General features: G+C 36.5%; 1 protein-coding gene across 3 annotated transcripts in view; it reads left to right on the top strand.

The window, feature by feature from the left end:
• The first annotated feature begins 2,325 nt into the window (after positions 1-2,325).
• CD200 (CD200 molecule) overlaps positions 2,326-24,888 on the top strand; it is a 46,520-nt gene continuing 23,957 nt past the window's right edge. The window contains exons 1-5 of one of the 3 annotated variants that reach the window (XR_011529199.1): positions 2,326-2,507; positions 15,529-15,867; positions 16,573-16,872; positions 20,426-20,528; positions 22,681-22,761. The gene's annotated coding sequence lies outside the window, so the exon portion shown is untranslated. Of the gene's footprint in view, positions 2,508-15,528; positions 15,868-16,572; positions 16,873-20,425; positions 20,529-22,680; positions 22,762-24,888 lie in introns of those variants that run through there. The other 2 variants (XR_011529196.1, XM_070582688.1) reach the window with 2 other exon arrangements.

The raw sequence follows: 24,888 nt of genomic DNA, 5'->3' as shown, positions 1-24,888 counted from the left end.
ATGGTCTCACTTGTGTGGACACGTCTACAGGACTGCTGCAGGCTTACCCCAGCAGGAGGACCACACAGAAGACCACAAAAAGAGGCCTGGAACACCTCTCTTCTGTGTATGGTGTTCCCATGGACATCAACAGTGACCAAGGTACACATTTTACTGGCCACCGTGTACAGACATGGGCTGATCAGATGGACATACATTGGCATTTTCACCTGCCATACAACTCCACAGCCACAGGGCTGATGGAACGAATAAACAGCTTGCTGAAACAACAACTGAGGACAGAAGACAGGGCCCTAGCCCCCTGGATGAGATGCCTGACAACTGCAGTATGTCAACTAAATAAGCATGAGAGGCACACCCGACCCAGTGCATATCAGATGTTGACACAAAGACCTGATATAATAGTACATCTATAAACAAGGGCTAATTAAAGAGAGAAACTACAACCACAGGTGGACACTCAGAACAACTTGCTTTGGTCTGTGCTGCAGAACTCACGGTGATAACAGTCCTGGGCTTGGCTAACCCAGCTGCTTTCTCGTGGGAGAGTTAGCACAAAAACCTTGAAGTCTGAGGGAACACGGAGGCCCCCGGGCGTGGTTGGGGCGGGGGGCGAGTTGGCGGGGAGTGGCAGGGTGGGGCCTCTGGTCCTTGGAATGCAGGTCATACAGGGACACTTCCCCTTGGCAAGCACACAGCCTTTGTTCCTCCGCCTACTTAAGCAAGCTTCTCTTGGGGGGCAGTGGCGGGTGCGCATTTCCTGTCCAGCCAACCGCCACTGGACCTTCCTTATAAGTAACTCCAACAAATCCATATGTCTCATTCACTGTCTCCAGGTTTTTCCTTTGGTCTTTCAGCAACCTATCCCTCACTGCTCACCCAGCTGGGCATGTGGCGGAACACAAGAAAACAATCAGCGACTAGGTGTTCACCTCAGGAGAATTTCATAGAAACAGCAGAATTTCCAACATAGCAACAGTGCTACTGACTGACTCAGTGGCTGCTGGGCCTCTAATCCTAATACCTCTTTATTCACAATGACCCCTCTCCCTGTCTCAGGTGTGGCTCCCAACACCAGAGGCAATAGATTCATCAGATCAGTTTCCTTTGCTCTTTGGGAGCTGAGTTTTCTCTGCCTCATTGACAGAATCAACAGCTCTCAGATGGGTAGTGGGCTTAGCCTGTGGGCTTACGAGGCCAGAATTTAGATAGAAGGAAGGTTCGTCTCAAGAAAAGAGGAAAGAAGGACGTCCGCACTTAGAGCCATAGGAAAGAGATGAATACTCGTGTATGGGGGATGGGCGGTGGAGGTGTGACCATTCATGCCAATGGAGGCTTCTGTTACCTCTGAGACAGAAGCTGAGGGAGAAGTTATGAGAGGGGAAGGTAATTTTTTATAGGGATTTATGAGTGAGAAAAAGGGGAAAGAAAAGACTTACTGCCCAAAATGTGTCCCTGTGTGGGCACACGTTATTGTGTGCAAGTTTGTTGGGGGGAGGGTGCAGGGGGTTATGTGTATGTGTGTGTGAAGTGGAGGCTGGTGAAGGATCTCAGTCCTGAGAAGTCAAGCCCAACTCACTTCTCTAGGGACAGGATTTGCCCCAAGTCCTAGCCCTGGCTTCAATCCCCACCCCTGGTCTGTTTGGCTAGTTAAATATAGTTCCCGGAGATTCTTTGTAAAGATCACTATCCCTAACTTGTAAGACAGAACATTTAGCCCAGAAGACATCAATCTTTAAGCCAGCAATAGCAGACATGTAGGGGGGAAAATCCTCACTTTCAAATGGATTGTTTATGTTAAAGTATTCTTTGCCCTGGTAGTAAATGAACAATGGTTTTCCAGAATCCCGCAGGAGGAAGACACTGGAGAAGCTGGATGAGTTTGTGTGCATGAAATGCCAAGAGGCAGGTGGCTGGGTTGGAATTTAAAAGAGAAAAGTAGAAACAGAAAGTGCCAGACAAGGAGTGCTTTCCCTCTTCATAAAGTACTAGTATGCAGGGAGAGTTTAAAAGAAAATGCAAGTGATCTTACCCATTGTGGATAGACTGGTTTCATGTCTGTTATGTCTGTAAATAAAACGGCATGAAATACTGGGAAAGGTTGAAACGACCCAAAGAAGAGCTAATTAAATTTTCTTGCAAGTCAGCAGGTTAAGTTTTGAGAGCCTGTGTTTGAATCAAGTGACAGCTACAGAACAGCCGGCAGATATGTTTAAGAAAATTGTATAAATAAATCTAAGATTCTGAATAGACTTGGAGGTTAGACAGACAAGGAAGTTAAAAAATATGGCAAGGTGAAGGAATTGTTTTAATGGACCCCGGTTAATGAGTAACATTTTGGCGGGAAAGGCAAAAGACCTGATAAACTTTTCCTTTCAGTGCTGGAGTTTAGTTAGAAAAAGAAATACTCCAGTATTAGTGAAGATTTTTGTCATCAAATTTCATGGGCTTTCCACTCCATCCCATTCTCCAGCTGCTCATGCTTCCCATCTGGGTACAAGGATTAGGTAATTCTTCACTTTTTCTCTCAAATGCATTTGGCTGGAAATCAGTGGGAGATAAATACCAGGCTGTGGTCTTTTTACTTTCATAAAGTTAGGTGAACTGAACATTATGTTTGGGTCTGCATGTCAATCACGTAACTATCCAAGTTGTTGGTTGCAAGCAAACTGTTTCAGTTGAGCATATTTGAAAGTGACTTAGTAAACAGAGAATGAAAGAAAGGTCATGAGCAGGGCTTCTGAAGTGAGTACGGGTAGCTCAACCCAGGGAAACCACAAACATGCTGGAAACAAAGGAGCTCTTTGCGAGTTAGTTGGTCAGTTGGTTAGTTTAGTTCGTTTGCTTTGCAGTAGTTTTTGCAGCCAATTTCCTTTTTGAGTTTGACTGGTTTTGAGGTTTTCCTGGTCATCAGGAAGTTTTTCATTTTATGTTGTCTAATCTGTTAATTGTTTCCTTTGTGGGTTCTCTTATCTTTACAAACTGGTATACACTTGAGACACATTAAGGATTTATTAAATATTTAAGTCCTGTTATTTTCTAGTTGTTTAAAATTATTTGATTAAGGATATTTAACTTGAATCCATCTAAAATCAGTTTAGTTCACGGTGAGGGCAACAACTAATGTTCTATAGGAATTCAGCAGAGGAAAAAAACTATGATACCTTCTAGGTAAGGAGTTTTTTAATCTTTGCATTTAAGTAAAACTGACATACAGGAATGTGTACAAGCATACTATACAGTTATATTAATTTTCATAGTGATCACACCAATATATCCAGCACAGATCAAGAACAGAACATTCACAGCCTCCCAAGGCCTTATTCATGCACCCTTCCTTTCACTGTCCTCTCCTAAGAGTACCACTTCCCAACGTCTGTATCGGTTGTTTTTATCTGCTGTTCTTTATATAAATATATGCATAATATTTATATGTATAGAATTTGTATATATTATTTGTATATAATATAATTTATATATAATATATGTATAATATTTATATAATAAAATATATATAACTTTTATATATAAGTGAAATAATTTAGCATTTATGCATTTGTTTCTGGTTTCCTTGGCTCAACAATATTTTGGTGAGCATTATGCATATTGCTGAGAATAGATGTAGTTCAGGAAATCTCATCGCTCTATAACATTCCATTGTGTAAATACTATAATTTATTTACCAATTCTACTATTGATTTGCATTTGGGTAATTTCTTGCTTTTGACTATTACAAATAGTGCTTCTATGAGCATCCTTGTACATGTGTTTTGGAGAACATATATATGCATTTCTATTAGAAGTATACCCAGGAATAGATTTGCTGGTCATAGCATATGTCTATGTTCAGCTTTAAGATACAGCCAAGGGGTCTTCAAATTTACAGTCCCATCAGAGTGTGTGTGAACTGTGTTTTCTATACATCCTCACTAAACTTGGTATTGTCTGTCTTTCATGTTAATCATTAATCAGTCCAGGTTTTAATGTGTATTTCCTTGATGACTAAAGAAGTTGAGCATCTTAAATATGTTTATTGGCCATTTAGACATTCTCTTTTGTGATGTGCATATTCAAATATTTTGCTCAATTTTCTATTGAGTTACCTGTTTTTGTCTTATTGATTTGTGAAATTATGTATATATTAAAATACAAGTCCTTTGCTATATATATGTATAGCAAATATCTTCTCTCTCTCTGTGGATTGCCTTTTACTTCTGAAGATGTATCTTTTCATAGACTGAAGTTATTAAATCTTAAAATAGACCAATTTTTCACTTCTGGTTCTTTATCATTTCATATTCCTAAGAAAGGAATAAAGTATCAAATAACTGTTGATGTGTGCCCTATTTAATAAATCATTGGCTATTCCAGCCAAATAGATGTTATATGATACTTTATTTTATTTTTTATTTATTTTTCCATTAAGCTTTGCACTTCTCTTTTTTAAGTTAAATTTAGTTTTTTTTTAATTGAGGTAACATTGGTTTGTAACATTATATAAATTTCAGGTGTACATCATTATAATTTGATTTCTGTGTAGGTTATGTTGTTTCACCACCAAAAGACCAATTACCACCCATCACCATAGACATGTGCCCAGTCACCTCTTTCACCCTCCTCCCTCCCCCATTTCCCTCTGGTAACCACTAATCTAATCCCTGTATCTATGTGTTTGCTTGTTATTGGTTTTATCTTCTATTTATGAGTGAGATCATATGGTGTTTGACTTTCTCCATATGACTTATTTCACTTAGCATAATAGCCTCAAGGTCCATTGATGTTGTTGCAAATGGCAAGATTTCATCTTTTTTATGGCTAAGTAGTATTCCATTGTGTATATATACCATATCTTCTTTATGCACTCATTGGTTGATGGGCACTTAGGTTATTTCCAAGTCTTGGCTATTGTGAATAATGCTGCAATAGGGGTGCATGTATCTTTATGCGTTCATGTTCTTTGGATAAGTACTCAGCAGAGGCATAGCTGGAACATATGGTAGCTCTATTCTTAATTTTTTGAGGCTTCTCCATACTGTTTTCCATAGTGGCTGAACCAGTTTGCATTCCCACCGGCAGTGTATGAGAGTCCCCTTTTCTCCACATCCTCTTCAACACTTACTGTTCCCTGTCTTGTTAGTTATAGACATTCTGATGGGCATGAGGTGATATCTCGTTATAGTTTTGATTTACATTTCGCTGACAGTGATGTTAAACGTCTTTTAATGTGCCTGTTTGCCATCTGTATATCTTATTTGGAAAAATGTCTGTTTCAGATCTTTTGCCCACTTTTTAACTGGGTTGTTTGTTTTTTGTTGTTGAGATACATGACTTCTTTGTATATTTTGGATATTAATCCCTTATCAGATATATAGTTTGCAAATATCTTCTCCCAGTTGTTAGGTTGTCTTTTCATTTTCTTGATGGTTTCCTTTGCCTTGCAGAAGCTTTGTAGTCTGATGTAAGTCCCATTTGTTTATTTTTAATTTTGTTTCCCTTGCCTGGTCAGACATGGTATATGAAAATATGCTGCTAAGACCAATGTCAAAGAGTGTACTGCCTATGTTTTCTTCTGGGAATTTAGTGGCTTCAGGTCTTACAATCAAGTCTTTAATCCATTTTGAGTTAATTTTTGTGTGTAGTATAAGATAATGACCTACTTTCATTCTTTTGCATGTGGCTGTCCAGTTTTCCCAACACGATTTATTGGAAAGACTTTCCTTTCTCCATTGAGTGTTCTTGGCTCCCTTGTAAAAAATTCGCTCCCCATAGATGTGTGAATTTATTTCTGAGCTCTCAGTTCTGTTGCCTTGATATGTGTGTCTGTTTTTGTGCCAGTACCATGCTGTTTTAATTAGTATTAAAAAGTTTTTAGTATATTTTGAAATCAGGAAGTGTGATACCTCCAGCTTTGTTCTTTTTTCACAGGCTTGTTTTGGCTATTTGGGGTCTTTTGTTGTTCCATATAAATTTTAGGATTCTTTGTTCTATTTCTGTGAAGAATGTCGTTGGAACTTTGGTGGAGATTGCAGTGAATCTGTAGATTGCTTTAAGAAGCATGGACATCTTAACTATGTTAATTCTTCCAATCCAGCAGCACCAAATATCTTTCCATTTCTTTGTGTCATCTTCAATTTCTTTCAATAATGTCTTATAGTTTTCAGTGTACAGGTCTTTCACTTCTTTGGTTAAACTTATTCCTAGGTATTTTATTCTTTTTTGTTGCAATTGTAAATGGGATTGAATTCTTAATTTCTCTTTCTGCTACTTTGTTGTTAGTGTATAGAAGCAGGACTGATTTTTATGTTGATTTGTATCCTGCAACTTTACTGTATTCATTTATTATTTCTAATATTTTTTGGTGGATTCTTTATGATAGTATTATATATAATATAATATGATAGTATTATATTAAATAATATAAATATATTATATATTTATAATAGAATAAATATATATTTATTTCCATACGTAAAATCATGTCATCTGCAAAAAGTGACAGTTTCACTTTTTTCTTTCCAATTTGGATCCCTTTTATTTCTTTTTCTTGCCTGATTGCTCTGGCTAGGACTTCCAATACTGTGCTAAATAAGAGTGGTGAAAGTGGGCATCAGTGTCTGGTTCCTGTTCTTAGAGGGATAGCATTCAGTTTTCCTCCATTGAGAATGATATTAGCTGTGGGTTTGTCATATATGGCCTTTATTATGTTGAGGTACTTTCCTTTTACACCCATTTTATTCAGAGTTTTTATCATAAATGGATGCTATATATTGTCAAATGCTTCCTCGTGTCTATTGAGATGATGACGATTTTTATTCTTCATTTTGTTAATGTGGTGTATCGCATTGATTGATTTGTGGATGTTGAATCATCCCTGCATCCCTGGAATAAATTCCAATTGACCATAGTGCCTTATTTTTTAATGTATTGTTGTATTCGATTTGCTAGTATTTTGTTGAGGATTTTTGTATCAATGTTCATCAGTGATATTGGCCTATGGTTTTCTTTTTTTGTGTTGTCCTTGTCTGGTTTTGGTATGACAGCAATGTTGGCCTTGTAGAATGAGTTAGGAAGCTTCCCTTCCTCTTCAATTTTCTGGAAGAGTTTAAGAAGGACAGATATTATGTCTTTTTTAAACGTTTGGTAGGATTCACCATGGAAGCCATCTGGTCCCGGACTTTTGTTTTTTGGGGGCTTTTGATTACTGTTTCAATCTCCTTACTGGTTATGGGTCTATTCAAATTCTCTATTTCATCTTATTCAGTTTTGGAAGGTTGTATGATTCTAAGAATGTATCCATTTCATCTTGATTATACAATTTATTGGCATGTAGCTTTTCATAGTATTCTCTTATAAACTTATGTATTTATGAGGTCTCCATAGTAATTTCTCCATAGTAAAATCATTTCTGATTTTATTTGCTTGAGCCTTCTCTCTGTTTTTCATGGTGAGTCTCGTTTTATCTTTTCAAAGAACCAGCTCTTGGTTTCATTGATTTTTTTCTATTTTTTTAAATCTCTATTTCATTTGTTTCCACTCCGATTTTTATTATTTCCTTCCTTCTACTGATTTTGGGCTTTGTTCATTCTTTTTCTAGTTCCTTTAGGTGCACTGTTAGATGGTTTATTTGAGATTTTTCTTGTTTGTTGAAGTAGGCCTATATTGCTATGAACTTCCCTCCTACTACCGCTTTTGCTGTGTCCTGTAAATTTTGGCATGTCATATTTTCATTTTCATTTGTCTCCAGGTATTTTTTTATTTCTCCTTTGATTTCTTTGTTTACCCAATCATTGTTTAGTAGAATTTTGTTTAATCACCTCATATTTGTGGCTTTGCCAGTTTTCTTCTTGTATTTGACTTCTAGTTTCATACTGTTGTGGTCAGAAAAGATGCTGGTATTATTTCAATCTTCTTAAATTTATTGAGACTTGTTTTATGGCCTAGTACGTGATCAATCCTGGAGAATGTTCCATGTGCATTTGAAAAGAATGTGTATTCTGTGGTTTTTGGATACAGTGTTCTGTATATATCTACTAAGTCCATCTGGTCTAATGTGTCATTTAAGGCCAATGTTTCCTTACTGATCTTCTGTTTTGATGATCTATTCATTGATGTAAGTGGAGTGTTAAAGTTCCCTACTATTATTGTGTTACTGTCTATTTCTCCTTTTAAGTCTGTTAATAATTGCTTTATATATTTAGGTGCTTGTATGTTGGGTGCATAGATATTTACAAGTGTTATATCCTCTTGTTGGATTGTTCCCTTTACATTATGTAGTGTCCTTCCTTGTCTCTTGTTGCAATTTTTACTTTAAAGTCTACTTTGTCCAATATAAGTATTTCTACCCCTGCTTTATTTTCATTGCCATTTGCATGGATTGTATTTTTCCATCCCATCACTTTCAGTTTGTGAGTGTCTTTAGGTCTGAAGTGTGTCTCTTGTATGCAGTATACATATAGGTCTTGTTGTTTTATCCAATTAGCCACCCTACATCTTGTTTTTATTTTTATTTTTTAAAGATTTTATTTTTTTCCTTTTTCTCCCCAAAGCCCCCCAGTACATAGTTGTATATTCTTCATTGTGGGTCCTTCTAGTTGTGGCATGTGGGATGCTGCCTCAGCGTGGTTTGATGAGCAGTGCCATGTCTGCGCCCAGGATTCAAACCAATGAAACACTGGGCCGCCTGCAGCAGAGTGCACGAACTTAACCACTCGGCCATGGGGCCAGACCCCCACCCTACGTCTTTTGATTGGAGCATTTAGTCAATTGACATTTAAAATAGTTATTGATAAATACGTGCTTATTGCCATTGTGTTACTTTATTCCTGGGTGTTTTAGTACTTTTTCTTTGTTTCTTTCTTATTCTCTCGCTCTTTTCTCTTGTGGTTAGATCGCTTTCTTTTGGTATTATGTTTGTGTTCCTTTCTCATTATTTGTGTATTTATTATAGGTTTCTGGTTTGTAATTACCATGATGTTCACATATAATAACCTACATATATAGCAATGTATATTAAGTTGGTGGTCTCTTATGTCTGACCTCTTGCTAAAACCTCTACTCTTTTACTCCCCTCCTCCCACATTTTGTGTCTTAATATCATATTTAACTTTTCTGTGTGTGTGTATATCTGTTAACCTCTTATCGTGGAAATAGACAATTTTAGTACTTTTGTCCTTTGACCTTTGTGTTAGCTTCATAGATGGTTGATCTGCTACCTTTACTGTATGTTTGCCTTTACTAGTGATTTTATTTTATTTTTTGTATCATTTTCTTATTACTGTTTCTGGTCTTTTCTTTTCCACTTAAATATCTCCTTTTAACATTTCTTGCAAGGCTTGTTTTTGGTGATAAACTCCTTTAGTTTTTGCTTGTCTGGAAAACTCTTTATCTCTCCCTCCACTCCAAATAATAATCTTGCTGGATAGAGTATTCTTGGCTGTAGGTTTTTTCCTTTCAGAACTTTAAATATATCATGCCACTCCCTTCTAGCCTGAAAGGTTTCTGCTGAGAAGTCAGCTGGTAGCCTTATGGGGTTTACTTGGCATGTAATTTGTTGCCTTTCTCTTAAGGCTTTTAGAATTCTCTCTTTATCTTTAATTCTTGACATTTTAATTATGATGTGTCTTGATGTGGGCCTCTTTGGACTCACCTTGTTTGGTGCTCTCTGTGCTTCCTGTACCTGGATGTCTGTTTCCTTCCTTATGTTAAGAAAGTTTTCAGCTATTATTTCTTCAAATAGATTTTCTGCCCCTTTGTCTTTCTCTTCTCCTTCTGGGACACCTATAACACAGATGTTAGTATGCTTGATTTGTCCCAGAGGTCACTTACACTGTCCTCATTCTTTTTAATTATTTTTTCCTTTAAATGTTTGGCCTGGGTGATTTCCTCTAGTCTTTCATCCAGTTCACTGATCCATTCTTCTGTTTCATCTATTCTGCTATTGAGTTCCTCTAGTGAATTTTTCATTTCCAGTATTATATTCTTCATTTCTGAATGTGTTCTTTTTTATATTTTCCAATTATTTGTTGAAGTTCTCACAGTGTTCATCTATTCTTCTCCCAAGATCAGAGAGCCTCCATATGTCTATTAGTTTGTATTCTTTATCAGGTAAATTGTTTCATTGAGTTTTTTTCCTGAGGAGTTGTCCTGTTTCCTTATTTGGAACATATTCCTTTGTCTCCTCATTTTGCCTATTTCTCTGTGTTTATATCTATGTATTGGGTAGATCAGCTACATCTCCTGATCTTGGAGAGGTGGCCTTATCTAAGAGATGCCTTATGAGGCCCAGCAATGTGCTTCCATCTCATCACCAGTTCCAAATGTTCTAGGAATGTCCCCTGTGTGGGTATCATGTGTCCTTCTGTTGTAGCAGGGTTGCTCTTACTGCAGGTGCACAGGGAGGCTAGGCATCCCCCTAGCTTTTTGGTTGTAGGGCTCAGCTGTGTGTGGCTGCTACGGTCCCTTCAGTGACTTTGTTGGGCAGGGGGAGCCCCAGCACAGTTTGATTCAAGGTCTAATAGAACATTCCTGCATCAGTTTTGCTGTTAAGTGAGTAAGCCCCTAGTGCAGTCAGTTGTTAGGTTCAGGGGCTCACAATTGCTTCAGACCTCTGAACTTTGAGGCTATTTTCAGCTCTCTCAGGACTTCAGCTGGATGGGGCTTGCCCCAGGCATGGCAGCACTCAGTTGTTTCAGACATTGGAAGGTGAGGTAGATCCCTTATGTGGCTTTTTGAGAACCACAAGTCTGCTGCAGCTGACAAGCCCAATTGCCTGCAGGCCCACAAACACTGATGATGCAGTCCTGCCCCATGCACATGCCCTGCCCTGCTGAAGTGGACCCACTCACCCTGCTGAAGAAGCCCCATACACTCCTTTAATGCAGGCATTCCCCTATGCATGTCCCCCCACAGAGGTGGACCCACTCACCCCACTGCAGAGGTCCTACACACCCCACCTATGCAGGTCCACAAGTTGTCAAAGGGCTTGCTGGTGGTCAGGGCCAGTCCCTAAGATGGTCTGCCTTCCCTGGCTAAGCTGGATTAAATTGGTGCTCTAGTGGGTGGGGCAAACCCCTGTGCTAACAGGCCAGGGGAAGAAATCCAATGGCTTCTGCCAGCATCTGTGTCAGCACACCTGTACTAGGTCACAATAATGGCTGCTGCCAATGTCCCAGTCCCTGCAGAGGAGAACTCAGTCACCTCCTGCCTACCTGAGATGCGCCCAGAGCCTATCAAGTGAGTGTCTTTCACCAAAGGACTGTGCACCTTTCTTTCTGGTGATTTTGTGTTGCTTTCCAGAATGGGTGAATTTGTAGGTAGGCTCCTTAAGAGAAGGCTTTTCTTTCTCTTATGTTTGATAGCTTTTCTGGGAGTATTCTCCATTGTTTTTAATGGCCAGCAAAGCCAGATATTATGACACTTTTCTCAGTTGTGCTGACTTCAAAAGCTACTTGTGTGGCAAATCTCTCCCTCTTTGGCTCCTTCAGGGAAAGTTTCATACCTTCAGATTGCTCCCAGCTGTGAAGCACCACAGCTGGAATGTGGCTTTTTCCTCTCCAGAAAGGTATTTCTGACTCTTCCACCTCAGTCAGTGCTGTCCCTTGTTGTGGTGGTTCTTTTATCCAGTTTCTGGCTCTCTCTCGCGGGTAATTATTCCAAGAGTAGTTGTAATTTTGTTGTGTCTGTGGAAGGAGATGAGTTCAGAGTCCTCCTATGCCACCATCTTTCCAGCAGTCCCTATAATACTTTATTTTTAAAGCTATGTTTTATCTTTCACATTTAGATCTTTAATGCATTTGAAATAGATTTTTATCTCTGGTCTTAGATGGGGGTCAATATATAATTTTTCCATATAGGTATCCAAGGTACACATTATCATTTATTGGAAAGATCATCTTTTTCCAAATTCCATGCCCTGTCTGTTCCATTTGTCATATATATCAGATGACCATATTTGTGTGGGTCTGTTTCTGATTCTCTATTTTATTGTGTTCATCTGTCTGCTTATTCTTGAATCAATATCACATTGTATTACTTTAGCTCTATATCTGGATAGTAAGTCTTCGGTTTATTGCCTTGGTTTTTTTTTAGATTCAACTTGTCAAATTCCAGAATTAAAATTTTAAAAACTACTTGAGTTTTATTAGATTTTCATTGAATCTAAAAATTTACTTGGAAAGAATTGACATCTTTGTGTTTTTTCCTCTCTATGATATGATATATCTTTCCACTTATTTAAGTCTTCTTTGATTTTTTCAAATATATTTTGTAAATCTTAGTGGAGAGGTCTTATATATCTTTCAATTCATTTATCCATATATATGTCTTTCTTTTTATTTGGGGAGGGTATTGTAAATGATATCTTCAAATTTTAATTTTCCATTTGCTTATATCAAAGTAGAATTTATTTCTTAAAAAGATTGTATCTTTTAGAATAGTTTTAGGCTTACAGAAAAATTGAGGAAATAGTACAGAGTTCCCATATGGTAAATTGGAACCCTTATCCAGTTTTCCCTATTATTAACATCTTACATTATTATACTTTTGAATTTTTCACTTAGATCTATAATCCATTTTGAGTTATTTTTTGTGAAAGTTAGGTGTCTATATTAATTTTTTTTAGCATATGAATGTTGTAGAGGGTTGAATAGTGTCCCTCCAAAATTCATGTCTATCTGAATCCTCAGAATGTGATCTTTTTTAGAAATGGGATCTTTGCAGATGAAGTTAAGGGAAGGATCTCAGGATGAAGTCATCCTGAGTTAGAGGAGGCTCTAAATCCAATGACTGGTGTCCTTACAAGAAGAGGAGACTATACACAGAGACAGAGAAGATGAAGTCAGAGATTGGAGTGATGCATCTAAAAATCAAGGAATCACAAGGCTCATTGGCAACCATTAGATGCTTGGAGAGAGGCATGGAATAGATTCTCACTGAGAGCCTCCGAAAGGAACCAACTCTACTGATATCTCAATTTAGGACTTCTGACCTCTATATCTGTGAGAAAATAAATTTCTACTGTTTTAAGCCACCAAGTTTGTGGTAATTTGTTATGGCAGCTGTGGGAAAGTAATCAGACATCTAATTATCTCAGTAGCATCATTTGTTGAAAAGACTACCTTTTCTCCACCAAATTGCCTTTGCATCTTTGTAAAAAATCAGTTGATTATGTTTGTGTGGGTCCATAACTGGGCTATCTATTCTGTTCCATTGATCTGTTTATTCTTTTGAAAATACCACACATATTGGCTACTATAGCTTCAAACTAAGTCTTGAAGTTGCATAGTGTCAGTTCTCCAACTTTGTTCTTTTCCTTCAATATTATGTTGGCTATTCTAGGTCTTTTGCCTGACTGTTTAAACTTTAGAATCAGTTTGTTGACATCCGTAACATAACTTGCTGAGACTTTGATTGGGATTGCATTGAATCTACAGATCAAATTGGGAAGAACTGATACCTTGACAATGTTGAGTCTTCCTATCCATGAACATGGAATATCTCTCATTTATTTAATTCTTACTTAATTTTGTTCATCAGAGTTTGGTAGTTTCCCTCATAGAGATCTCGTACATATTTTATTAGACTTATATCTGAGTATTTCATTTTGGGGCTGCTAATGTAAATAGTATTGTGTTTTTAATTTCAAATTCCACTTGTTCATTGGTGATATACAGGAAAGTGATTGACTTTTGTATATTAACCTTGTAATCCTACAGCCTGATTAAAGTCACTTATTAGTCCCAAGAGTTTCTTTTGTTGATTTGATTGCGTTGATTTCTGATTTCCTATGTAAGATGATCGTCATCTGTGAACAAAGAAAGCTTTATGTCTTTCTTCCCAATACGTGTACCTTTTATTTCCTTTTCTTGCCTTATTGCGTTAGGGAGAATGTTCAGTATGATGATGTTGAAGAGGAGTGGTGAGAGAGGACGTCCTTGCCTTGTACCTGATCTTAGTGGGAAAGCTTTGAGTTTTTCACTGGTGAAGTATGATGTTGGCTGTAAGTTTTTGTAGATATTCTTTATCAGGTGGAGGAAGTTACTCTCTATTCCTAGTTTACTAAGAATGTTTATTATAAATTGGCGCTGGATTTTATAAAATGCTTTTACTGCATCTATTGATATGATCATATGACTGTTCTTTTTTATTTTTTGGATTACATTAATTGATTTTCAGATGTTGAACCAGCTTTGCGTATTTGGGATAAATCAATTTGGTTGCAGTACATGATTTTAAATACATTTTTGGATTCAATTGCGAATATTTTGTTTAGGATTTTTGTTTCTATGTCATAAGAGATGTTGGTCTATATTTTTCTTTTAATATCTTTCATAGTTTCTTTTTATTCTTTTTAGAGTTTCTAAATCTCTGCTTACATTATCCATGTGTTTTTGCATGTGTCAACTTTTCCACCAGAGTCCTTAATATATTAATCATAGTTATTTTTAATTCCCTGTCTGGTAATTTCAAAATCTGTACTATATTTGAGTCAGGCTTGCTTTGTCTCTTTAGACTGTTTTTATTCTTGGCTTTTAGCATGCCTTGTAATCTTTTGTCGAAATCCAGACATGTTGCATCAGGTAACAGGAATGAAGGTAAATAGAGCTTTAGCATGGGTTTTATGTTAATCTGGCTAGGAGCTGGGTTGTGTTTACTGTTTGCTGTAGGTCTAGGTGTCAGGTGCTTCAGATTCCTGTAGTTTCTTTGTCTTTGTCTCCCCTGTTGTTTTTGAACTCCTGTAAGAATTCATTATTAATTAGAGTCTGAGCCTTGTAACCATTTCAGTTGTAATCCAATGTCATTATATTGGAGCCTATTGATGTGATAGTAAAACATGGAGGAGAAGAAGTATTTTAAAATCTTATAGTTAAATCTTACTCTTTTAGTGGGCCTGTGTCCCTTGGTTGTGACCTTCACAAGTTTTCTTACCTTTTTTTTCTCCTTCCCCCTCTTAGATGAGATAGGAAAGCTAACAGGAACTGGAGTTGGGTTATTGTCCTTCCAACTACATGAGATAAAGTTCTGGTAAAGTCTTTTCCCCTGGAGAGTAGGTCTTTTAATGGAAAATGCACTGGCCTTGTTTCAAAATGGTACTTTTCTCTCCCTTTTCCAAAGATATAAGATGATTTTTCTTGGCTCTTCTCCACGAGAACCTGATGATGTTCCTGCTGGTGAAACCTATGAAATTTAGGGTCTTCCCTAGGACTGGAGCCCTGAGGAGTTTTTAACCTTCAAGCTAGTTCACATTCAGCCTCCAGAAATTCATCAAAATTACCATACTTATCTTATATTGGTTAATTTGTGTTTGAATTTTTGCACTCAGTAAGTATTTATTGACTAGGTAGTATGTGCCAGAAATACTTTTAGAAGCTGCATATCAATGGTGAAGAAGATAGGAGAGTTCATTTTCTAGTGGAGAAGAGAGGCAAATAAAAGATAATTATAAAACAGAGAGACAAGTGTTATGAAGGGGTAAGTCCAGGATAGTATGAAAGTGCATTTCTCTTCATTCATATTGGGTTTCATTTTCAGATTCTCCACATAGGATAAAGCACAAAAATAATCAGACAGCTGTATTGGGAGAAAATGTGACAATTTTCTGCAATTTAACAACTCCAGCAGATGTTGTGCAAATTACCTGGCAGAAGATCCAAGATTCTTTGCCACAAAATATTGGCACATATAGCAGTAGATACGGAGAAAAGATTCTTCCACCATATATAAATCGGCTGCACTGCAAGGCCATCGAACCCAATTCCTCATTCATAACTATTCGTGAAGTGACATTTGAAGATGAAGCCTGCTACAAATGTCTATTTAATGTGTTCCCACATGGCAGCCATGGAGGACAAACCTGCCTTAACATTATAAGTACGTAAAGGTTTTATGTAGAGTCAAAATCATGGGGGATGTGGTCTGAAAGTTAAGGTCCACAGAAAGAATATTAGATAAGGAAAGGCTATGATAGAGGTCACCCATGTCAAGTCTTTTGTTATACAGAAGAAAAAAATGGAAGCCAATGATTATTATATGAGTTGCCCATTTTCACACAATGTGGGATCAGGTACAGCATTTAAGTTTTCTGCCCACTAAACTAACTTTTTAGCCCTATGTTGCACTGACTTTAATCCAGAGGGTAAAATTCATGAACAGTGTCAGGATTTTCACTGGGAAAAGAGAAGAGAGAGAGTGAAGAAGGAGAAAGAGGAAAGAAGAAGACTCTAAGAGAATAAGAATTTCCCGAACTTCAAATTAACAAAACATTGAAGGAATAGAGATAGTGTCATAGTGTTCCTTCATTATGTTGCCATAAATTTAAAGTTTTGGAGGTTTACATAATGTAATTTTAAGGTTGAATGAAAGTGGAGATACCAATTTTTCCTCTCAAATTGGAGATAGTAGGTATAAGAGATGGAATTGTGAAATTTTGTAAAATGTGAGGAGAGGTATCTGAGAGGGACATGTTTTCAACATTTTGACGTCACATAAAAATTTGGGGAAATCCATCTTTAACACCATAAAAATATGATGTGACAAATTTTTATGTTTAATTTTGTTTCTCCGTTTTTGCCTCAGCTGTATCTGAATTAAGAACTGAACTCCAGCCCAATCTTGACTGTGAAAATTTTCTTCGATTTATTTATTCAGCTGTGGGAAAACCTGCTCCTCAAATATCTCTTTCCCCGTCACAAGTCTTGATTAATCCGCCAGAGGAATACCTTGCTCAGAACCCAAATGGCACGGCGACTATCTCTAAAACGTACAACATCTCCTTAGAGACTGTGAGGTCCCTGAGACTCCATCACCTGATTGTGCACATGGACCATCCTCTAAGGAAGGAAGAGAAGATTGTTCCTCTGTCAGTCAAATGAGAATGTAAGTAGAAGTAATAATCCACAAGGGGAAACTGTTATCTTCAAAATTCACTATCAGAAGTGTTTGATCATCTATTTTTAAAAATGTAAATCGATGTAATACTATGCATAGTTAAAATATTCAAATAATGAAGATGTTCTCTACCTCAGCCCTGCTTCTGAGGGTAACTGTTCTTAGATGGCACATTTTTAATTGATCTCCTTTACATGCTTTCCACTGAATTTCATAAAGTTTGAATGAAAGGAGGAGACATCAAATCTTTTGAAAGCCTAACAGTTTTTGTCCATAGCCAGCTATTGGAACATTGGAATGAGTAGCCTGGTACATAGTCCAGAGTGGCCAAACATAACCTCACTTACTCCCAGGACATCTCATCAATCTCTCAGTTAACTCTGAACTAACCTAAATAAAACACAGAATGATGCTAGGCCCAGGACACCTCATCAATCTCTCGATTAAGTCTGAACTAACCTAAATAAAACACGAAATGATGACTAGCACAAAATGAGACTACTGTAAAACAATATACTCAGCCTAACAAAGATTATCCTTCCATCATTTTCAGTCCTTCAAGGCTAGCACAACCTGGTCCGAGTAGAGACTTAGACTCAATGCTGGAGATTTAGAATAACAGGCAATATTCCTACCGACTCTAGTAGTCACGCTAACAGGCCACAGGATGTACCCCACTGTCTTACAATGCTCTTACATGTGATTGATAACTTGCTTGTTATATAACTTTAGCTTAACCATCCTGCTCACCTCAGAACCTCTAAAGCATTTCTCCATTGTCTTTGACTATCCATTGTTATTGATGAGAAGTCAAATGTCAATCTGATAATTCTAATAGTAGATATTACTTTATCTTCTCTTTGGTAACATAGTATCTTCTCTTTATCCTCAAAGTTCCAAAACTTCCAAAACTGCTACTTTTTGGTGTCTTTTTTAAAAAATCCTTTAATGTAATGGACATTTGGTGAGTTCATTCAATCTAGAGACTCAAATCCTTCAATTCTGAATATTTTCTCACATCTTCGAGAATTTCTCCCCTGTTCATCAACTTATTCTTTTTTTATGAACTTCTAATTAAGTGGGCATTAAACATTTAGATTGGATTTTATTTTCTCCTTTTTTTAAGTATTCACAGATCTTTTTTTCTTTATACTAGCTGGGAGATTTTCTGAAACTTATCTTCAAATGCTTTCATTCAATTTTTCCTTCTTTTGGCAATCAGGTTTATAATTTCGAATTGCTTTTGCAATTTAAAATTAATTTCAGAAATTAAAATTGCTTTAATTTTTTCATACCCTTTTCTTCCTATTTTAAGGAAGTACCATCTTCTCAAATCTATCTGGGAATAATAATTTAGAGGTGTTATAATTATCTTCTGTTTTATTATCTCCTCCAATCCACCTCCCCACTACTATCATTTAATTTAAATTTCTTTTACTCAGTCTTTTTCACTTTGATTACAGGCTTTCTTCACAGTCTAGTGAGCCCTGACTAAAGATTTATAGAAGCTTTATTTGGTTTATTGCATCTTGTGAACAGACAGACTTTTCTTTTTAGAGAACAGGCATCAATTAGCCAGGATACTCTAAAAGCAAGAATGTAGAGGTGCTCTGACCCCCTCTACCCTAGTCACTCCTGTATGTTCAATAAATTGCTTTAACTATCCCTCATTTTTTTGGCTAAGGGGTAAGCACCTGATGGTCCAAAGTTGTGCTTTGGGATATGGAAATGGTGCTTTTGACTGTAACTTTCATTCCACGATTCACTCCTTCTTCATCATCGAAATTCTGAGCCTCCCCAGGTTCGGCAGAGGTCTCTCTGCAGTTATAGTCTACTTTGTACATGCGTGAGCCTGTAGCTTCTTTCATCCTGCAGCTTCATTCCTCTATCCACTTTACATTTTTTGTAAGTTTGTTTAAATCTCTTGCCAATGAAGTTCACTCTTCTGTTTGTTGTTTTTCATTTAATCATTTTATTTTTGTTACTATAATTTTAGTGGAGTCTCAGGAAGGAGTAAAGATTAATATTTTTCTCATGTGTGTCTTTTGCAACTAAAGTTAATCAGCTTCTCTTTCTTGGCAATACCCAAATTGTGAAATTGGAATATGTCAATTGAATAACATATGTATCTCCCGTCAATATTTTGGCTAGATTATTATGGTTAATTTCACTTCTCAGAGAGATCCAAATGTCTGTAAAGAAGTAACACCAACTCAGAAAAGGATTCTACTTTGTTTAGCATTGTCACAAATATTTGGGATAGAAATCCCTGATTCTGCTGAAATCTTGTATAGAGCTTTTTCTCCTCTATGTTTTGTTGTTGACTTAAGGGCTGTGTTTACATTTTAGTACCAAATTCTTCCCATTCAACCTCTGCCACTCATTTTGAATGAGCTATGTATCTCATTTGAGAAAGAACATCGTTAAAACTAGAATCTGAGACAAAGTGATGTCTGAACAATCAAAAATAAATGGCATAAAGTTCCTCAACTGAAACATGTGGACTTTCTAACAGTATCTCAGGGAAGACGTAATTGCTAACAAGAGTTTCTCTTTTCCTTCAATGGTAATAGAAAATTCAAAGCAGAAAATTTAAAAGAGGTGAGAGGTTACAATTAGCAGAGAAATTACATCAGTCTGACAATCAGAAAGAGTACAAAAAAACTTATCACAAACAGACCTAAGAATGCAAAATGCGCAATGCCATTTAATGTAAGTGCAAATTTCCTTAAGGTACATCCACAAAGTGTATCGGTGCATTTTTATATTATATCTAAGAACTATCATTGACAGTCATAATGGTGGCCTTTTGTTAAACTTAAGTTGCAATGAAAAGTGTAAATTATGTTCAGAAGGCTAAACAGAAAGAAGTGAAGTCTGTAATACAATTTAGGAATGTTGTGGTCAAAATAGCTACTGTAAAAATTGTTGATACTCAAAATTTTATAATTTATTTTTTTATTAAGAGTACAGGCTCTGGAGTCAGACAGAAGTGAACTCGCTTCCCAGTTTTGCCTCCTAATCACTGTGCATCTTTGGGCAATTTTCTTAACATCTCAGAGCCTCCATCTTCCCACTTGTACCTAATAATTGTACTCACCTAGTTGATGTAAATAATCCTTATAAAATGTTTATCACATTGCTTAGACCATTAATTTTAGATACTAATTATTATTATTATAAATTTATTTTCTGAGATTATTGCAGACTCTTCAGAAATTCCATTTTAGTAATTGGATAATATTTCATCCAATTATTATATTTTGCTTAAACATTTTTAGGTGGTTATAGCTAGGTGAATAGTTAGGTGGTTATATCTTTTTCTTTTTAACTTTTAAGAGTGGAAGTATGATATTAAATCTTATGTCTTCAATTTGAATGTAGATTAGTATATTCTTTTATAAAATTAAATATCTCATCAATTTGAATGTCAGCAAAGCAATGGTGAGTCAAAAGAACATCACAAATGAAAGTATCCAAACAGCACAGAGCATAGAAAAGTACAGTCAAAAAGAATGTGTTTCTGGTTCGTGTTTTTCAGGTACTTCTGGTTCTTCTTATGCTTGGCTGCCTATAGTTGGTGTCTTCATAATTTTTCTCTGTATTTCACTTATTGTTCTCTTTATTGTTTGGAGAAAGAAAAAGTAAGTTGCATTATCACTTGTCTGTGATAGAGAAGGTGGGTATAATGGAGCTAGCTTCAAATCTGAAAAAAAAAATCCAAAATTCATTATGGAAAGAATCATCAGGGAAAATTATTTTCCATATGCTTGATGATTCTTGCAGCCGAGGATTTATCCACGTTAAAATGATATCAAAATGATATTTGGATTTGTTATAATGGTAGGCTGTTAGTAACCATTCATGCTTGTGGTAAATTGAGTTTGAGATTCTTTCTTGCGGACAGATTTTGACAGGCGAGAGCATATAAACTTCAGACAGCTGATGGGAGGGGGTCCACTGAGTGGTAAAAAAGAACGGTTAGAGGGGCTGGCCCCATGGCCGAGTGGTTAAGTTCGCGCGCTCCGCTGCAGGTGGCCCAGTGTTTCGTTGGTTCGAATCCTGGGCGCGGACATGGCACTGCTCATCAGGCCACGCTGAGACGGCGTCCCATGTGCCACAACTAGAAGGACCCACAACGAAGAATATACAACTATGTACTGGGGGGCTTTGGGGAGAAAAAAGAAAAAAATAAAATCTTTAAAAAAAAAAAGAACAGTTAGATTAGAAACTTGAGATAAGTCTACCTGACAAAGGCATAGAAAGATGGAAGTGATCTTACTTTACAGGACTAATAGAATAAAGTATTGATTTGTCTATTCAACAAATGCTTCTTGAGTGCCTGTATATTGCTATGCATTGTTATGAGTGTGGGAGACAGAGATACAACTACAGCAGACAAGTTCTTTGCCTTCAGAAGCTTATTTCCCAGTGGGGAGAGATAGTCAATGAAAATATACAAGGAAACAAGAAAATACCAGCTAGTGATAAGTACTATTTGGAAAATGAGGCAGAATGATATCACTGAAAGAGACCGTGGGGCTAGTTTATGTTGAGTGGTCTCTCTGAGGAGGTGACATTTAAACTGAGAACTGAGTCAGAAAAAGGTTGTGAGTAAAGTTATTGGCAAAGTGTGTTACACATAACAAAGGAAGAGTTAGTGTGGATCCCGAGGTGGGAATGAGCTTGGTGTGCTCCAAGAAAAAAAGAGAAAGTCAGCGTGGCTAGAATGATGATTTAGAAGTAGCGATGGGGGCCAGAACAGGTAAGACCCACAGGCCTGGAAAGGCATTTGGGTTTTCTACTATCTGTAATGTCAATCCATTGAGTTATTTAAAACAAGAGAGTACAAGGTTCTGATTTACCCTTTAAAAAGATCTCTCCAGCTGGAATGTGGACAAAGTTTCTTAGAAGTTAAGAATGAAAGGAAGGAGTTTTTGGTTTTTTTGTTTTGGTTTTGTTTTCTTTGGGAGGGAGATTGGCCCTGAGCTAACATGTGTGCCAATCTTCCTCTATTTTATGTGGGACGCCGCCATGGCATGGCTTGATGAGTGGTGCTAGGTCCGTGCCTGGGATCTGAACCTACGAACTCTGAACTGCGGAAGAGGAGCATGTGAACTTAACCACAACACCACAGGGCTGGCCCCAGGAAGGACGTTTTTAGAGATGATTGCCATAGTCAAGATGGGAATTGATAGTGGTCTGGAGCAGGGTGTTTGTGATGGGAATTGGGGGATATATTTAGGATGATGAGATTGCTGATGGATAAGATGTGGAAAGAGTGAAAGGGAAAAACTATCCTGATGATGCTAATCTTTTTGGCATAGATGAAAGAACCTTTTACAAATATAGGGGAGATCAGAGGGAGAACAAACTTTGGAGGGAGGACCAAGAGTTCTATTTTGAACATGTTAATTTTTAAACGCCTATTTGACATCAGAGGGAATATGTCCATTATCTACAAAAATGAATCTGGAATTTACAGAGCAGATAAGAACCAAAGGTATAAATTTGGGAGTATAGCAGGTATATTCTCCAAGAGGACAAATCATATGTTGTGACTCTCACTATTATAGAGTGGAAATAACATACAAGTTCTGTAATTGCAGAACTTGTATAGTATTTTTATGCTGAACTAAACCTTCAAAAGATATTTTGATCAATCTTTCAAGAGAATTTGAATCTGAGCCTTCCATTTTTTTATTCATAGCATACTCTTACAATATACACCATTAGGGGGAGTGTTTGGGCTGTGTTGCTCTTACGGACACATCCATGTCATTATAATATCTCTAGGTCAGTGAATGTGCGTGAAACCAGACCCCAGCTGCCACAGCCTGAGGTGGAGAACTTGAGCTGCTTTCTTCCTGCACACAGGTAATTGGCAGGTGTGTGATGTTTGCTGTCACACACAAATACTTCAAATTTAAGACTTAACATTCTGTCTTAAATCATCCATTTGGTAGCAGCAATAATCATTCTTAAAATAAATGGAAACAAAGATTTGTTTCTGTTATCCAATTTCATGAACTAATGGTTTCAAATGAGGTTGCATTAATGGCTTTGAATGTTTCTGTTTATCCCCTGATTCAGGACCCCTCCCAATATCACCAATTGATTGGCTGCTTTGATTTGTGGGTTTTTTTCTGATTATTAAAAAGTATGAGCATGTCTTCATATATTTGTTAGCCACTTAGGTTTTCCCTTCTGTGAAGTTCTTGTCTACATTCTCATGTGATTTCTGTTTGGTTGTCTATATTCGCAGAAATTCTTTATATCCTTTACATACTAGATATTGATTACTTCTCCCTACTTGGCATTGCTCCATTAAATTTCTCAGTTATGTCATTAAGAAAATAGAAGTCTTTAGTGCTTTAACGTTGTAAAATCCATCAATTTTTCACCTAAGAGTTTGAGTTTGGGGTCTTATTTAAGAAGTCCTCACCCATCTAACTTCACAAAAATATACTGATATTTATTAGTTTCATATTTGTCTATTTCATATTTAGGTCTTTAAGCCTTTGTACATAAAGAAGGATTGACATATAGTATTACTTTTCATCAACTATATAATGAGCCAGATTTCCTAACACCAGCTGCTACATAATCTATCCTTTCCTTACCAATTAGCTCTATTTTCAGCTCTCTCGGGTAGAACTTTGTTCCATTGTTTTAATTTTTTGTTTCTTCATAATTGCATATAGGTTTATTACTACAGTCTTTCGTTATGTGTTAAAATCTGGTAAAGAGAGATTCCCAGCTTTTGTTTTCTAACTTGATGTATCCATTCATGGATACACACACACACACACACACATATCATGAAATAAATTTATTTATTTAGAATTTTTTAAAGATTTTATTTTATTTTAAGATTGGCCCTGAGCTAACATCTGCCACCAATCTTTTTTTCTTCTTCTTCTCCCCAAAGCCTCCCAGTACACAGTCGTATATTCTAGTTGCAGGTCCTGTTAGTTCTGCTATGTGGGACACTGCCTCAGCATGGCTTGATGAGTAGTGCTAGGTCTGCGCCCAGAATCGAAACCCGGGAAACCTGGGCCACAGAAGCAGGGAGCAGGAACTTAACCACTTGGCCGGAGGGCCGACCCCAGATGCATTTATTACATTCTTAAAAATATATAGTTGGAATTTTGGTCAGTCTTACATTGAATTTATAGATTAATTTAATTTGGGGAGTATTGATAGTACTGATGTAATTTGATCCACCTATAAATATGTTATCCATTTTTTCAAGTCTTTCTAAATGTCTTTTGGGAAAGTTTAATAATTTTATTTCTGCAGATTTTGTGTAATTTTTGCTAAGTTAATGCCTTGGTACTTTTAATTTGTTCACTATAATAAATGGCATCTTATTTTTTTAATGAAATTTTCCAGCTGCTTATTAGTGGTTTAGGAACAGTTCTGGATTTTGTAAGTTAGCCTGTATTTGCAAACCTTTATTAATTCAAAGTTTTTCTTTTGATCTAATGGTTTTCCATGGAGATGATCATCTGTTACACATAATGACATTTTTGCTTCTTCCTTTCCAATCCTTATACCTCTTTTTTATATTAAATAATAGCAACAACAGTTATCTTTGTCTCATTTCTGAATTTAAAGACGTGAAATTTTTCTAAGTATGATATTTACTATAGTGTTTGGCTATTAAGCATATTATCAAGTTTAGGAAATGTTTTATTATTTATATTTTCTGTGATTTTATCATATATAGGTTGTTGAATTTAAGAAGTAATTTTTTTGTGCCTGTTGAGATAGTCATATGAATTTTCCATTGTAGTCCACTAATATGATAAATTACACTGACAGATTTTCTAATGGTAAACCATTCTGGGAATTTTTTTTTTTTTGCTTTATAAGTAAACCATATATAGTTTCATTTTTTGAATTATGTTTCTCTAACTTTGAAACAAAGGTTTCAAATTAAGCTTTTGAAATTAACGCTATCCTGAAAAGAAGAGCTTAGCCATTTAATATTTCCTCTTT

Source organism: Equus przewalskii, chromosome 18 (assembly GCF_037783145.1).
Source record: "Equus przewalskii isolate Varuska chromosome 18, EquPr2, whole genome shotgun sequence".
NCBI lineage: Eukaryota > Metazoa > Chordata > Mammalia > Perissodactyla > Equidae > Equus > Equus przewalskii.
Note: the sequence above shows the minus strand (reverse complement) of the source record. Positions and strands in the feature narration are given on the sequence as shown.